A 13,915-nucleotide genomic window follows, 5' to 3' on the forward strand; every position below is an offset into this window, starting at 1 on the left:
GCAGGCAGGGACATGAGAGGCCTGCAGCCAGAGAGAAGCTGCAGCTACAGAGAGTCAGACATCAGCTACAGGTGAAAACAGTGTGTACAGCCGGAATATTTTCACATTTTACCCTGTGAATTGAGGATTTATTCAGACCAAACTAGAAGTGATTGTAGAAAGATGAACCGGGACTGTTTTAGTGAGTTTTATTTAGTTAATGTCTAGTTTGAATGGAGTGTGTTTTATGATGAGTGAACGAGGCAACTATGCGAGAAAACTTAAATTCATGAGGTGTATGGTTGTATTTTTCTGTTTAGTAAGGAACATAGATGTAAGAGTATTTCATTTCTGGACACTGTGTTCATTTATTTTGTTTATTAACTGCCAGCTGAAACAGGAGGTGCCAGGGTTAGCTGGTTATCATGGCGACTTCAGTACACATTAACACAGTTCATAAGCGTCTTTGACAAGACGTCAACATTGTTGTTTCTTCACACTCTGTTGATAAAGCTCCTTTAAACTCTAGCATTTTATTTCTCTATGTAATGGTGGAGACCCAGGATTAACCATTACTATGACAGTTATTGTTAAGCGTTTTCAAGCTGGAAAGGTAATGAGGTCAGATGTGCACACATCTGTACAAATTATTTGACCTTCTGGATACACTAATGTGAAATGCCTTGCTGCTCTTTCTTTTTGAGATGTGGTCATTTTATGTTGGCTCTCAAATAACAGTAGCCTCGTCTAAACTTTGAACATACATTTGCTGCTGTGGAAGTTCCCTCAGCAGAGTCACTAGATTGGAGTACCTCTGTACTGCTAAAAATAGCAGCTATCATTTATGAATCGGAGCGAGTTTTCCAGTCCTTTATTTTCATTTCCCACCTCCTCCCACACTGAGAGAAATGCAAGTGAGGCAGAGGAACAAAGGCACAGTTCAAACTGCTATTACATAGAAACAGACTGATGAATAGCAGTATGTATTTTGATGTCATACAGACCACTGACTTTTTTACAATTACAGCATGTTTCTCTCATATGATGGCTTATTGTAACACCCAGACACACATCGGATTCTGCTCTCAGGCGGAACCATTTACTTTATCTTCACTTCTTTTTACTGCAGCAGTGATCGGTGAGGTGAACACCAAAAAAATGAGAATGAACTACAGTCTGTGGTGAATGTTGAGTTTAGTGATTGACCTGAATTCAAACACACAGACACAAATAATCTTGGTGCATGACATTAATAGCTAATTGGGACTAATATGCACCTTTTAACAACCGTTGCTGATGAAAATCGATTTATGTGAGTAATGTTTTGAAGTTTTTATTCATGTTTAGTCTCATTCGCTGACTTCATTCCTCACTCCCTAACTCTCTCCCAGCAGCAGTTATAGCCAGGGCCATAGCCAGGGTTTAGAAATTAGTAAGGTCCAGATTTTTTTTCTACTGTTTTTCTTTTAAATGGAGTTGTTTGTTTTATGGAGCTGTGTTAAGACTCTGTTGTCTTATACTTTAGTGAAATAAGTTACAGTCATGTTTTCCTCATCTCTGTTATACACAGTCCTCTCCTGCACAGTTAGCTGTCTTATTGAGAGCAGTCAGTTATATATGCAGAGACAGGTGAGTGGAGTAGCCAAAAACTGTACTTAAATATCAGTACTGTTACTTTCCAAAAACAAGTAGTGTCATGGCCTCTGAATGCCAAGCTGTCTAATGCTTACTGCCCCCTGTGGAAGCAAGAGTAAATGCAGACGTGACTCCCATTTAGTTCCAGTAAGTTTCACTTTCGGTTTTGGGAGAAGGAGAGCACATGGCTGTTGCTGGAGACTATTTTCTTTGTCTGTTGAGCTGTGGGATGATTTTAGTTTGGTATTGAAGCCACAGAAGACCATATCTGTAAGTGTTTACATTTCATAAGTTTGTAAGTGAAGATTGTGTGTTACAATCGCTTTCATTTTGTACACTGTAATAATTCAGCCATGTATGAACCAGAATTTTGCCATGTAGCTCAGATGCTGTTCTTGTGCATATCAATGTCTGTACTTACCTCGTTCATTGTGATGAATATTCTGTTTGTGTAACTTAATTTACAAAACTTGTATTTGTGGTTATTTTGTATTACAGTTTCACAGTCTGACATCTTCAGTAAAGATCAGTGATAACGCCACAGTCCGGTCTATGAGTCTTTTCTGGGAATGTTCGATTGTTTGGGCTAGCTGGATAACCACTTTGGCACAAGAGGGAGGCCAGCATAAGTAGGCCTATTCAACTAGAAATAAAGGTAGTGATCAAAATAGCTACTTCAAGTACACTTTTATTACGAAAGTAATAAAAATGACTTGAGTCGTGAGTAATTTCAAAAATACTGTCTTTTATTTGATGTGGATCTGACTGATTTGATTATTTCAACCACAGATGCTCTTCTATGGGTAAAGGTGAAGAGGTGATCAGATGTACATCAGGATAATATTCCCAGTTTGTATCTCAAGTGTGAACAAAATATTACATCATTATTAAACTCTATTAAGTTAAAATGATATTGTTTGGTTGTTATCTCCTATATTTTATTATGATCCGGAAAATAAATCAGCAAATTGTGCATAATAGATCGTGTCTGTTATGCCAAAAAAAATTAATATAAAGAGTGTCAAAATGTTACAGTGTCCTTAAACTTTGATGAATCCAGTATGAATGTCCCAAGTCCCAGTGTGACCCCCCACAACTGGTCTGTCCAATCACATGGAGATGTGACCCACACTGAATGTGTTCACATTTGTTTTAAATTGTATTTTATTTGTAATATAATCCTGTTTCAGAGCAGTATTAACAGTACTTGTGCACTAGATAATCTCATGCTCTGGCACAGATGGGCCAATAGGTGGCACTAGTAGAATGGTGACTGGCTGGGAAGTGTCTCTTTTTCTGGGGAGCGGAAGCTCCTCCTCATTCATACGAGAGCTGCCATGGTGAAAGCAACTTCTGCTCTTCGTTTCTTCTGTTACACAGGTTGGTCCAATGTTAAACAAATCATAACAAACAATAAACGTGATTATTAATATGATGAACATGATTAGAATATCGTGAAATAAGGGTCATAGCCTAAGTGTGTGTAGGGTGTGGAAACAGTTTCAGTTTTGTTTACATCGGTGCTAGCAACAGTAGGCTAATGGCTGCTGCGCAGTGTAGTGCTAAATTTGAACTCCTGCTGTATTTAAGTTAAACAAGACCTCCCGTGCACGGATTATTCTTCTCTTTTGTGTGTTAAAATATTGTCAAGTATATTGCATTTTCTGTGTTTCAGAGTGTATTGTTTTGAGTTAAACTTTTACTTATAAGCTCTCAAGAAATTACATGTGAGACTCATTGATTGAGATGTTGTGAATAATGTGAAAGAAATGTGAGAGTAATGTCAGTAATAGGGGTAAAGGATTCATATTCCTCGTTAAAAATGGTTTAATACTGTGTGCTATATGTGCCTTTGAAACACTCTTGTGAAATATTTTGAGTATTTGTAATGACTAAGAGAGAGATAAAGATAATGTGTTTATCCTGAATAAATTCATACGAGAGCTGCCATGGTGAAAGCAACTTCTGCTCTTCGTTTCTTCTGTTACACAGTTACACAGTAATCTGCCTGCTTGTCCCTCCACTCGGGACCTACAACAGAGACAATAAAATTAGAGATGTGGCCATACAAGTATGTTATCTTTCTGTAAATGTCTCATATCAGATGACTCATCTGACTTAATGTCTTCACTTTTACCTGAAGACCCTCTGTGGTTGAAACATTACATCAGTAGTTTGTCTTCGTTTCGTGTACATAATTTAGTCTCTGCTTTTCTCTTCATCACTACACCACTGAGCGTGACTAATTAAATGCACATGCTAGCTTGAATGTTTTGCTACATTACGGCAGAAAACAGGATTAATAGTAGTTTTGAAGCATGTGTGTACATTGAACTTATAAATTTTAACACAACAGACACACTCACTGCTCTCTCTCATCACAGATGATCCCATCACAGCCTGTTGAACAGTTGTGTGGGGAAGTGGCTGTGGTAAAATAACAGCGCGCCAGCAGACCTGGGACCAGCTGACCAACTCTTAACATATTGTGCATGAATTTATAAAATAACAGATTAATAAACGTAGAGCTGCCATACAGACACTTAAAGGACTGACCAGATGTTTCAACTCCTGATTATACAGTTATATATATATATTATTTTAATATTGAGGAAATAATTACCGGGGTGTGAAAGAGGTGATGAGTTGAGACCTCTAAATGAAGTTGAGCCGACTCTTTTCAATTTCTAACTGCAATCTCCACAGGGTGTCCTGCCAGAACAGTGATGATGGCTGATAATATCAGTCAAGCATCCACACACTTATTCTCATGCCACTCATTTATTTGCTGAATCTTGTTGTGGTTTCTACAGAGAATTAAAAGAAATATAAATGAGAATGAATTGTATGATTTAAACATAAAATGTGGCATACAACACATGAATATAATATAAACAATAATAATATTTATAGAGTAAAATTATGCATTCATTTAACACAATGCGATTATTAAACACAAAGGCAATGCACACTTATAAAATATGTAACAATTGTGCGACGGTCCCTTAATCTCCGTGACGACTTTGACGACGCCGTCACATATTAAGAAATGAACCGGACGGCCGTGAATATGAATAAACCGTCACGTTAACATATTCTCAACAATACACAAAATAACACTTACAGTCTCATGGACGCACAAACTGTCCGTATGAAGGATGAATGTTGAGTGAGTCCCGACTCCGATCATGTACTCCACCGCGACGGCTCCACAGCTGCTCTCCCTCTGCGAGCAACAGCGATTGATCACTCAGCCAGGTGATCAGTGACCTGATTGGCGCAGAACACCGCGGCTTCACGTGAACACAACATGCTGATCATTAGTGGGCTGGGTGACCTTCTGTACACGGGGTCTGGACCTCAGTGACCTCATAGCTGTCTACAGCCATGGTTATAGCGACAGGTGACCAAATGAAATGCACCGTTACCTTGAGAAAATTTGTGGATTTCTCTGAGTTTGAACATTGTTGGAAACACTTGGGATAATGTAAGTACACAACTGAAAAAATATATAACAAAGTTCTAGTCAGTTTTGTTTTTGTGCAGAAAAAGAACATCACTGTCCAACTATGTGCTTCCTGCAGCTATAGTGTATTCAGACCCCTTTTTTCACATTTTGTTATGTTGCAGCCTTATGCTAAACCCTTTTAAAATTATTTTTCATCAATCTACACTCAATACACCATAATGACAAAGCTGAAACAGAATTTTAGAATTTTTTGCAAATAGCAATAAGTATTTAGACCCATTACTTGGTACTTAGTTGAAGCACCTTTGGATGGGGACCGTCGGTGGACAGCCATTTTCAGGTCTCTCCAGAGAGGTTCATTGGATTCAAGTCAGGGCTCTGGCTGGGCTACTCAAGGACATTCACAGAGTTGTCCCTAAGCCACTCCTGCGTTGTCTTGGCTGTGTGCTTAGGGTCATTGTCCTGTTGGAAGGTGAACCTTCAGCCCAGTCCGAGGTTCTGAGTGCTCTGGACCAGGTTGCCATTAAGGATATCTCTGTACTTTGCTCCTTTTAGCATTCCCTCAACCCTGACCAGTCGCCCAGTCCTTGCCGCTGAAAAACACTCCCAAAGCATGATGCTGCCACAACCATGCTTCACCATTGGGATGAGGTGCTTCTCATTTCACCTGAATTGTTTCCACGTTTCCCTCATTTGCATCCTTAGCTTGCGTCTTAGTCCCACCCACCGAGGATTCGTGGAGCGATGCAAGGAAACCACGGGAGGAGAAAGGACCAAGGATATCTATTTTAAGACAAATGAAGGACCTCTCATTTGTCTTAAAACAGATTTCCTCAGTTTCCTCTATGGCGTCACATGAAGCGGCGTCCATCTCTAATGGCGGCTGCAGCTGATCACAACTGCATCAGCTGTCAGTCAGCTTTAACAGCTGTAGAGACATCAGATGAATTTATGTCAAAAATGCCATTATCTATATATATTTTAATTATAACACAGAACTAAAACTTATCAAGAAACTTAAATAATCAATTAAGTTATTCTGATGTGTCGCATGCATAATTGCACAGAGCTCTGTTAACAGAGAGACACAGCTATATTGTTTTGTTATAGCTGCAGGAAATGTGATGTTTTCCTCATTAAAGACATGTACTATTTCACCCACCAGCAGCTCATCTGACATTAATCACAATGTTTAGTTCTATGACCTGGACTGCCCAATCCACAGATTTCCAAAATCAAAGATGTGTCTGCAGTTTAATTCAGTTCAGTTCAGACATGCAGGGGTGGCTGTAGCTCAGAAGGTAGGTCGTCTAGTAATCGGAAGGTCACAGTCAGTAGACTGGAAAAGCGCCATAGAAATTCAAGTCCATTTACGTGATTAAAATTACAGTGAATATAGTTTAGGCATACACTTGAAACTTAGATTGTGATTAACTTTATTCACAGATGGCATAAAGTAAGATGTTATTTCTTTTGCAGTCAGTACTCTGCATTATTTCAGCTGTTGTCTGTGTCCTGTCCTGTCCTTCATATCTGTTTAAATATCTTTGAAGCTGACGGCAAACAGTTTCGCTGGATGATCACTTTATTTTTTCAATGGCTGATCTCTGTAGACACACTAACAGTTGGATCTGTATCCCGCTTTGCTGTCTTGTTTTGTGGTTTGTTCAGTTCCTGTTTCATTCTCACAGTTTTATCACTCATTGGACATGTGATGTGATGCCGCTGCTGATACCCTAATTATTCATTTTTGTGCAAACAAAGCTTCTGTTATACACATTAAACTTCTTCTGAATTTTTTGTTGTGAACCGACAACCTTAAAGGTGCATTAGTCAACTTTTATGTCTTTTAAAACATTTTTTAATCATGTTGGTGGAGGAAAGGTGGAAGAATGGAGATTCTCTCTTTTTGTTTAATTGTATTTATTTATTTATTTTCCTTTCCTTTCCCTCTCCTCTCTTTATTATTCTTGCACTTTCCCTTTCAGCCATCCCAGTTACTTACAAACACATACACACACACAAACCGCCTTTCAACACCCTCAACATACAACGCAATGTACCCATTTGTTTTTGCCTCATCATTTAATTGTCTAGTTTTGTCTTGTCTTACTTACTTACTTGTCTTTTTTATGTCTTTTCGGTGTCTTTCCTATCATGTCTCTCACTTGTCTTGTGTTGCAGGACTTCATAATAATAACATTAAAAAAAAGAAATTAGTTTGTTCAGTTCACAGTAGTTTAACACTTCCGTTAAAGAAAGACAAACCCACAATGGTCACTGACATAACTTGAAGGTCCGTGTACCTTCCGTTCATTCTATTTCCAATTTTGAAACGAAAATCGAAAAACGAAAAAAACAGGCATTTTTCTTTTTTCAATATATGTAGCAGGTTTTAAAAGACCAACCAGGAGCCATTTTCTATTAAAATACAGCCATAAAATTGGATTTTGTGTTGTTTTCCTATTATGGATTTTTATATTCCCAGATAAACACGAAGAATCCAATCTATGTTAATCCAAAATGCAAAAATGCAGGGATTTTTTAACATCTGTATTATTACAAGGTCAACCGGAAGCAGTATACCCGGACCCTGGAAGCAGTATACCCGGACCCTGGAAGCAGTATTTTAGCCTTTTTCCCACGATTAGCGCGTCTTTAGCAAAACAGTAGCAGATTCGGTTGGCAGGAGTTCGAAGCCTGGACGAGATGGTGTCTCTTGAGCCCTATGGAAATTTAAGACGCGGACATTTCCACAAATTTATTACAGTTAGGTGTGCAGAAAGGATGTTCTGAAATGAGTGTCAGGAGATTTTGTGCACATCACAACATTTCCAGGAGGGGACATGTATCGGACACACAATTGGAGGTTACGATCAACAGGGCAATAAATCAGGTAGGTTATTTTGGTTTTCTTTGACAAGTCACATTTACATTTACTTGATTAGGTTTTTGGATAAATTGTACGACTAGTTTTACATCATCTCCATACTTTTTACTTACTCAGTATACTTGTGAAGAAGAATGTACTCTTACTCCTCTACATTCGGCTACACTGAGCTAGTCACTTTTCTTTTTTACCCATTCAGTATTCTAGGCAGCATTATCATCATTACACCCCCATCTGTTTTATATTTCATATTTCATGTTGACTAGGTTACATTTCACGGCTTATGTTGATTCATCAGACAGGGTCAACATATGGCCGAAAGATGATGACCGGGTACCTGTCTGCAATGGGAGTGGTTGCTGGTGAACGCCAGGTGGGGAAGATTTTGAGAGCAACTCATCGTCCCTATCACGAAATGCGCAAACGTGTAAGTATCTTTTGCGAGCCTTTAATGTTGTGGTATATGGTATAATGTATTTTACTAGCTGACTTTTACTTGCTTTTTCCCCCAAAGGGCGCACGTAACCTTAACCCCGTCCCCTACAGTGCAGAATACATGGGACACAAAGTCCACATCGACCAGAACGAAAAATTGGTCATGTTCGGAGTAACACACGTTCTCGCAATAGATGGGTACAGCAGTAAGGTCGTTGCCCACGCAACCATGCCTGTCAAAAATAACCTCACGATCTATGAAGATGTTTACAGGTTAGTACAGTGCTTCTCAACCTTTTTTTTTTGTTTGTTTTAATACCCCCTTCCTCTGATTTCTGAATCCAAGTGTCCCATAGGGCAAAAACACATTTTTCAAAACAGTTGTTTGTGACTTTTTCTGTCATTTTTGCGACTTTGTTTTCTTTTTTGCAATTTTTTGGACCCCCCCACACCTGAAGCCTACAGATGACTCTAGATGTGATTTATTAGCTGGAAAATTCATTAGGGACATAGCCTGAAGCCTCACACAGTTCCACTACAAATTTGAGAAAAAAAAATCACATCTAGAGTCATCTGCAGACTTCTGTTGCACAATTTATTTAGGTATGTCATCTCATGTAATTGTGGACACAATGCACTCATAGATTGCAATATTCTTGATCTATCCTATATTGCAGACTTAACATTTGATGAGTCAACATTTGTTTGAGTCATGTTTCACTATTTTATAGATCAGCAGTTCTTGAATATGGGATGTGGGACCAGGTCAGGGTGGACCATGGCTGAGAATTTTACTTGTCCCTCCACATGCAGGAGATGCTGTCTAACCACAGACACAACTTGCAAAGGCAACCATATCTCCAAACACAATCAACAAAGGTGAGGTAACGGGTTCCTTAATGTACAAAATGTGCCTTGTTTATGCCTGAAGTGAGACTATGCTTTGGAGATGTTACTCAGATGTTACGTACTGAACAGCAAAATAAACTCTAGCAGTGATTGTTATTGGAATATATAGCTAACAGAAAATATCACTTAACCTTAACCAGATGCACCCTTGAGTAGGGATGCTTGTAGGCACCCCTACACATCAATGGTCCTCCTCCTTGGACTCCCAATCAGCCCTCTTCATATTGTCTGTTAATTTTTTACATCTGATATAATCCTATTTCCTCTCATCATGTTGATTTTGCAGACTAAATTGAGTGGGGATTTTTTTTTTTTCTGAAAACACAGGCCAGTCCATTTTCATCAGGCCAACCACTTGGTTTAGTTTATTTTGTACTTCTTTTGGCATGGCATTGTTCACATACAGCTTGAACAGAGCTTTAGATGCTTCATTTGCATTCCAGTCACTTCCAGTTTCTTCTTTCCACTTTCATTGAAACTCATGTAAAAACTGTGTTGGATTTTCTCCTTCTTTCAAAGTCTGCCTTTCCAGCTTGGATGGATCCATTTTAGATGGATACTTGTTTCATAATGCCTCCCGTATTTTTGTTCAATAGTGTCCAAAGGGTTTAGCATCATGATAGTGATTATGATTTAATGCTCTTGCACTTCCATCTTCAAAGATTTTTGCCGCCATCTGCTGGCCCACTATCTTCATAAGTATGGCCTTAATATCTCCCAGTGCCAGCTTTACTCCTCCTGTGTTTTCCTCAAAGGCTCTGATCCATTTATCAGCCCCTTCTGTTAGTGCAGGTAGACAGTTTATTAACCCTGTCATGTCCATGAAACTCCAGGGCACATATCTTTCGGCCTCGCCTTGTCCTTTGGCCAGGAGGGGCAGCATTGCTTTGACCCTTCACCTTTTCTTTCCTCTTCTTCAGAGAGTTCCTCTTCCTCCTCTCTCTCTCTAGTGACTGGGTTGACCTTCGTATGATAATCAGGGATTTGTCGCCCTCGTAGTTGCATGTGATTTAACCCTGTGTCCATATTTCCGGCAACAGCCAAGTTTACCTCATATGTCAGAGGTTGTCGTGTTTTGGCTCTGTTCCTCTCCTGTGCCTGTTCTTTTAATATCTCCTGTTCCTCTTTTATCATGTCAGCTTCGTATTGTTGACGAAAACTTTTCATTAAGGCATTCCAATCAGGTGTGTAGCCCGAGTGTTTTCCTGCGTCTTTCAGGAGCTGTGCTTTACATTCGTGGTACCACTGCTTTTCCTCCCGTGTGGCCTTTCCAGTTTCTATTTTTTCTTCTATTTCTCTGCATCTTTGTATTCCGAACTCTATTTCCCATGGTTCAATTTGGCCTCTGTGCAGCTGTGTGTGTGCATGTGGTTTTTGACTTTCTTCCAGCTTCTCCATCGGCCTGCTGAACTCCTCGAACACTTTAGGGTCTAGTGCATGTTGTGTTGGAGTGGAGTGGCGTGCTGTACCATGTTGTTGTTGCTCTCTGCTTTTCACCATCTGTGTTTTTGACGGTATTCGTGATACGTCACGGTCAAGATCAGTCACATCACTGTCATGGCCGCTTCCTTCTCTGTCTAAATTTTCTGCTAAATACTCAGAGGTTTGGTTGTGGTCTAAATCCTCTGGAATACTACCCTGACTGTGTGTTCTTTTGTGCTGTGCTGAGCGTTGGCTAGTTTTCAAGGTCTCCACTAATCTTTTGGCTTGTGTGTGTGTTATCTGCTTCTGATGTTCCGTTTTCTCTCTCAAGTCTACGGTAAGTTTTCCCACTATTCTCCCATCCACTTCTCTCAGTGGAAACTGTCTTATTTCCTCCCCAGACATGTATGGTGGTGGCTGTGTCTGTGCTTCTAAGACCAGAGCAGTGGGCTTTGTTTTATTCTGCTCCTTTTTTTGTTGTACTGCCATTAGCCTCTGTGTTTCTTCCATTTTGAAGTACTGCAGCACATCTCTTTGTTCAGCGTGATTCATATTTTTATTTTGATGCTTTTTATCATTTTTTAGGTCTTTTCTCCATAATTCAGCCTCTATTCGGTCACAATAATTTAGGTCAAAAGTCCCTGTTATCGGCCACTTGGTGGCTTCAGAGGATACTCTGTGTGATGTTATGAGTATAGTAACATAAGAACTTGATTACCCAGCATGCCGCAGTAGTGAGGAGCATGTGCAGGAGCCCCGCCGGACGTTAGTAGATGTAGCCATGCAGGTAGTAGTGGACTGTTTATGTGCAAAGCTGTTAAGTAAAAATCAAAAACAAAACCAGCTATCACGCCTCGTCTGCTTATTATAAGTTTGAGCAAGACAACACATGGTGTCAGAAGCAGGGCTGGACTGGGCCATTTTTTTAGGCCGGGCATTTTTTACTTAGGCCAGGCCACCACCTGTTTTTTGTTTTGTTTTGTTTTTTTTTTGGGGGGGGGGGGGGGTATTTATTTATTTATTTATATTATTTATTTATTTATTTATTTATTTATTTTTATTTATTTATTTATTTTATTTCATTCTTCATCTTCTGTCTCTCTCTCTGGCTCTTCTGTCTCTCTCTCTGGCTCTTCTGTCTCTCTCTGCTGACCTTCTGTATATTGTTCAGTCTCTCTCTCCTGCTCTTCCGTCCCTGTCTCTATGACTTTTTCTACCAACTCTTTCTCCTGCTCTTCTGGTTCTCTCAACTTTTCCCTCTTCTCACTTGCACACTTCTCTGCGGATGTTGAATCAACCTGATGGACCAACACACCCCAAAGTTCCTTGATTAAAATATTTGAAAACACATCCATAGGACTGACATGTGATATGAGTACACTAGGGTATTTACAGTATAGTACTATGGTAGGTATGTACAGTATAGACAGTAGTAATGATATGAGTACACTAGGGTATTTACAGTATAGTACTATGGTAGGTATGTACAGTATAGACAGTAGTAATGATATGAGTACACTAGGGTATTTACAGTATAGTAGTATGGTAGGTATGTTCACTATAGACAGTAGTAATGATATGAGTACACTAGGTTATTTACAGTATAGTACTATGGTAGGTATGTTCACTATAGACAGTAGTAATGATATGAGTACACTGGGGTATTTACAGTATAGTACTATGGTAGGTATGTACAGTATAGACAGTAGTAATGATATGAGTACACTAGGGTATTTACAGTATAGTACTATGGTAGGTATGTACAGTATAGACAGTAGTAATGATATGAGTACACTAGGGTATTTACAGTATAGTACTATGGTAGGTATGTACAGTATAGACAGTAGTAATGATATGAGTACACTAGGGTATTTACAGTATAGTACTATGGTAGGTATGTTCACTATAGACAGTAGTAATGATATGAGTACACTAGGGTATTTACAGTATAGTACTATGGTAGGTATGTTCACTATAGACAGTAGTAATGATATGAGTACACTGGGGTATTTACAGTATAGTACTATGGTAGGTATGTACAGTATAGACAGTAGTAATGATATGAGTACACTAGGGTATTTACAGTATAGTACTATGGTAGGTATGTACAGTATAGACAGTAGTAATGATATGAGTACACTAGGGTATTTACAGTATAGTACTATGGTAGGTATGTTCACTATAGACAGTAGTAATGATATGAGTACACAGTACTTCACACCCATAAGTACAAATATTCCAACACCCCCACCTCTGCCATCTTAATGACAGATGTATGAGTGACCCCGGTAGATGACACTTCACCCCCTCTTAATGACAGATGTGCGAGAGAACTTAATTTCAGGTCAGAGGCGAAATAAATCCATCAAACTGCCAGTCCAACTAGCCATGATGAAACAACCTGCCTGCTAGCTAGCATGCACACCATTTGCCCAGGTTGCATTGCTTAATGGCTAGGTTACATGACTGGCAGAGTTAGCACCAATGAAATTAATATCCAATTATAATACATATCTGAGTGATGACAGAGACAGGTGTGACAGATGTCCATCTCTGTCTTACACAGATATCTGATTTATGAACCAGTTAGGTTGCAGTTTATCAATTATACTCACAGTGATCATGGCCGTAGTGCTCCCCGGGTCCACCTGTTGACCTTCTCCGCCACTTGAAGCTGCCGCAGATGTTGAATCTCCGCGTCCAGAAGATGCAAACATATCGAATATTTTTCTACATTTTGCAGAATCCACCTGGAGGGCCATTCTCTTTTGGTCCCTAGCTCTTTCAGCGCCACCCTTTCTCTTTTTGCCATCCATGGTCAGATAAGCTACTATAAACTACTTTTTATCACGCTCGGTCTTAGCTGTTTTTACAGGCACCTTGTAGCCCGAGAGGGAGGGGACCTGCCGGGCAGACCCTGCCCTCAGCTCATTGGTCCAGCAGCTACATCAGTCATGAACAATGGGCCGAGCTACCAGTTTATGCACCAATAGGAGGGCTTATATACCGTCATTCGCCTACAACGGTATGTTAAATTGTTATTATATTTTATGTCGTAAAATAAATAAAATAAATAAAAATAACGCAGGCCAGTAGGCCAGAAAGCCTCGCAGGCCACCGGGACAATGCCCGGTTTGCCCGTATTCCCAATCCGGCACTGGTCAGAAGTGGCCGTG

Source organism: Pagrus major, chromosome 13 (assembly GCF_040436345.1).
Source record: "Pagrus major chromosome 13, Pma_NU_1.0".
Taxonomy (NCBI): Eukaryota; Metazoa; Chordata; class Actinopteri; order Spariformes; family Sparidae; genus Pagrus; species Pagrus major.